A 4,507-nucleotide genomic window follows, 5' to 3' on the forward strand; every position below is an offset into this window, starting at 1 on the left:
TATATTCTACATAGTTTACCAATTTCTTTCATTAGTCGTTCACAAGGGTTCGAAGAAGCATGGTACCTGGATATATAGATCGGAGAAATGTTTCTAGCTCGTAACATACGTGTCCATATAGCAGATCGAAACTGTGATCCATTGTCGGAAATTACTTTCAATACATGCCCTACATGGAGTAGAAAATGTTTTACAAATGCTTTCGAAACAGTTTTAGCAGTAGCTTTGCCTAACGGAGTGAAGGTAACAAATTTTGAAGTGAGTTCAACAGCGACAAAGATGTAGCAAAAACCTTTATTAGTTCTGGGGATCGGACCAAAAATATCTACAGCAGCCATGTGTCTCAATTTAACAGGTACAATGGGATGTAACGGAGGAATATGTGAAGCCGTATCTGACCTAGCTTTCTGGCAGATTTTACACGCCCAGAAAGCTGCGTAGTTGTTTCTTCGTCGTAGGGACAGTAATGTCACGCAAAGCTTGAAGTTTTTCCGGGTCAGGCGCAATGCCTTCTGCTGAAATTACATGTCCAAGAAATTTTATAGAAGTTTTGCCAAAGTGCGATTTACTGAGATTAACTGTGAGTCCTTGTGCACGAAAAGTTTGCAACAGTTGTTCAAGAATCAGATTGTGTTCAGACCAGTTAGCTTCTGCAATAAGAATGTCGTCTACATACGTTGTGATTCTGTCTTTCATGCAAAAGTGTGTCTCGGATGTCGTCAAAAGTAATAACATTTTCGTGAACAAGATTCTGCGTGTCAAAAGCATTGCTTGCGTAGCTGGAAGATGCAACCTGTACTGTATCTAGTCAAATTCTATCTGATGTACTATCATTTGCGGGAGGATGCTGTGGCATTTCCACTATTTGTACTGTTCTGTTATTTATTCCTGACGTATTACGTTCGGGATGATATCTACTGTCTGGTTCATTCATGATAATTTGTTGTTGCGGATGATTTTGCTGCTGATAAGACCAACTGTTATTAAACGTACGCTGAAACTTGTGCTCATTACTTTTACGTCTGTCATGATAGCCATTTCTATACAGCGCATTGCGATAGGAACTGAAATGGTGTGTTTTCTGTACGTACTGATTCCCTTGTTGCTGTGCGTTACTATTTGTTGGAGCTGACGCTATACGTGTAGGCGGCGAAACATTAAAGCTTGGTTGACCTTGCAGACTGCATTATTGGTTAGGTATACTAACCGGCTGGCTTTGATGCTGTTGCGGAGAACAACCTGTATTGTTACCAAAATATGTTTGGGACTGCTGAAAATTTTGTATATACTGATGATTAAAATTTTATCTGATACCAAAATTACGCTGGTAGTTCTTGAGTGCCTAATGAAAATTGTCACTTTCGGTAAAATTTGTCATATCAGGTTTTCTTCACTCATTCTTAATTATAGATAGATCGATAGTTGAAGAGCTGTTTTGATAGATATAAAGGATAGTAGAAGAGAAGGCAGCAGTGCAGAAAAATAAAGATGAAATAGCACTACTACGGCTCTAAGTACTTTAGTTGTGGCTGCATGTGTATTTCTTAATTCATGAGCCACAGATCTAATTTCTTCACTATTGTTCCTAACAGAAGCCTTAATTTCTTCGCGTAATTGTTCTTTAGTATCATGACATTGCGCGGCAACGGCTTTAATTTGTTCACTAAGTTGTTTGTTCTGTTCATTTAGGTTGTCGTGTTTTTCATTAAGATTGTCGTATTTTTCATTCAATTGTTTAAGATTTTCATTAAGTTGTTTGAAGTTGTTGTCTTGTTCTTTCTTCGACTGTTTGGAATTTTCATTAAGCTGTTTGACATTTTCATTATTTTCATTAAGTTGTTGTTTGAGATTTTCGTTATTTTCATCAATGTGTAGCAATAATGCCACAACTTGATCCAAGCCAATATTACCTACTATATTCTCTGTGCTGTTTGATGGTGTACCTGCAATTGTTACGTTTTGTATAACCATTTGGACATTATGTGATTCTCGAAAAGGTTTGCCAATCGGATATGCACTGTTAGTTACTACACCGGAACCAAACAAATCTGACGTACATTGTTCACCTTCGTTAGAAACAATTATCTGTTCACTACGTAAATTTCGCAAATTAGGCGTGTCAAACTGGGCAGCGTTCATTGTATCAGAACGTGCCGCGTCATCAATTGTTAAATTAACAGAGGACACAATTGAATTTGTTTGCTCATAATTAGCATTAAAATCATTACTAGTGGTCGGTATGCACTGATTATCTGTAATGAGGGGATCATCATTATTACACTGAATGTCGCAAGTATTATCGGTCAAATTATTCGAGTCGACTATTTCACTCATTGCACATCGCGATGTACTGTTAACAGTTTTTCGCGGCATTTTCACTAATCAAAATTAAACACTAAATGAAATAAAGACGAAGCAAAAAAATGGAACAAACACAATTACAACAAAGAGCAATAAATTGCCGATGATCTGTGAAAGCAAGAGTGACGAATTAGTAAATGCGTTGCGCCAGATGCAAACTACATTTAAGTAAATAAGAGCAGATATGTGACTACTTCTCAGAGATTCACAAAGAATCGCTGCTTCTTTACCTTATACAATAATACTCCATCTCCAGATTCCCGACCAGAGCAGACTGCAGACAAGCGCAGACAACCTCAGACAAGCGACTAGCAACAACTGCTACAGTTACACATTTCGTACTGCAGTCAACACTGCTCTCTGGTCAGCGATTCTCATATCGCAGACAGCGCATACCCCTTACAAGTGCTATAAAAAATATGCACAGATGATGCATGATTGTTGAGCCAAGATTATGTTACAACTAGTCCACCTGTTTAACGGATCCTAGCGAGTGTTTAATAACAGTCAGGTTTGTCAAGGCTGATTGGGAACCAAACACGGGAACATGGAGCTTCATTATTCAAGAAAAGCTCTCTTAAATGCTTGTTTCTGGTATTATGTTATGTTATTGTTACCGTCCGTAATCATTTTGAAGTTCTGCTTTAAGTATTGGTTTTACAATCATTACAGTATGGTTTCTAAGGCAGGTGATGTTGATGATTGGTTTTGTGGGGCGCTTAACTGCGTGGTCATCAGCGCCCGTACACAGTCCCAATTTTAACACAGTCCAATATTTTTCACAGCCAAATCTATCCCCTGTTAAGAATGATGATATGATGAAATGATGAGGACAACACAAACACCCAGTCCTCGGGCAGAGCAAATCCCCAAACCGGCCGGTAATCGAAACCGGGACGCCGTGATCCAGAGGCAGCAACACTAGCCGCTAGACCACGAGATGCGGACTTTAAGCCAGGTGTTTTAATAGTTGGTATCTTCTAGACGTTCTTCAGTATTAGTGGGAACTGTCGAGTTAGATCCCTCACCATCGTCTAATCAGGAGCCTGAGAGTGAAAACTCTTCGCTATTCAAGGTTCATCAGCTTCTGATTTATCATTAAGGAAGTCCCTTCTGTCATCATTTTCCGAATAGATAATGCCTAATACGCCGTCACCAGAATCAGTAGAAGATAATTCAGATTGACGTTTTCTGTGATATTTGATTATTCGCCTTATCAACCTTACCAATGTGGCCCATCTTGACTGTACAGGGTTTTTTCTTCTGATTGGCCGTTTCAACCACGATTCTGTCTTTGATGAGACTGTTATAACAGCAGTAAATCTTCTCTTTCGCGCAGGGTTGGATTGCTGTCGTGGGCTGGCTGCCGGAAAAGACCAGATTTCTTCTGGGTTGATGCGTGTTTAGTAATTTTTTACAGAAATATTAATGAACGGCAGTGGAAGGGTTGTCATACTTATTACAACCGACCCCATGACAAGTTGTGCTATCCCCAGGGCTATATCAAAAACTAAATGGATAACACACGATCCGAAACATCAGAAACAAAAAATTATGTTACATAGTTTTAATCACAGTTAACAACTCTTTGAAAAAACCGCCATCTGTAGCATCTTAATTCGATGTAGCAGACCAAAAAAATTTACGATGAAAAAATGTACTCTGTGGTAAGAAAAACAATGAAATATGGGTCCTTCCTACATGACGCTTCCAAGTAGATTGAAGTTACGGAGGGTGGTGTACCTTTAGAAGCACTCCCCATCAGCACGATGACACTGCTCTGTGTCCACGGTGGCGGGAAAGAGAAGCTGTGTGCCAACTAGCCCCGAATGCCTGATAATCACGGTATTCCCTATTTTAAGTTTGGTATTTAAATAAATGTACAATTCCTAGCAATAATTTAGTCTCGCGTTTCCTATTGTTCAGTAGAGCAACAGATGGTACCAGATGCTCGAATAGTTTAGTAGTATAAGTCGTACTGAATATATCTAGTGGAATTACTTTCCTCATTACGATTCATCACCTGCGACATATGTTAGAGACATGTTATGCAACTGATCTCTCCGTTGAATGGCAGAGGTCGAGAAGATTACGCTGCCCTGTTTTTTTTATAAAGAGTCTTACAGCAGCCATCAGAGGTACAAGT

This window comes from Schistocerca serialis, chromosome 2 (genome assembly GCF_023864345.2).
Source record: "Schistocerca serialis cubense isolate TAMUIC-IGC-003099 chromosome 2, iqSchSeri2.2, whole genome shotgun sequence".
Lineage (NCBI taxonomy): Eukaryota > Metazoa > Arthropoda > Insecta > Orthoptera > Acrididae > Schistocerca > Schistocerca serialis.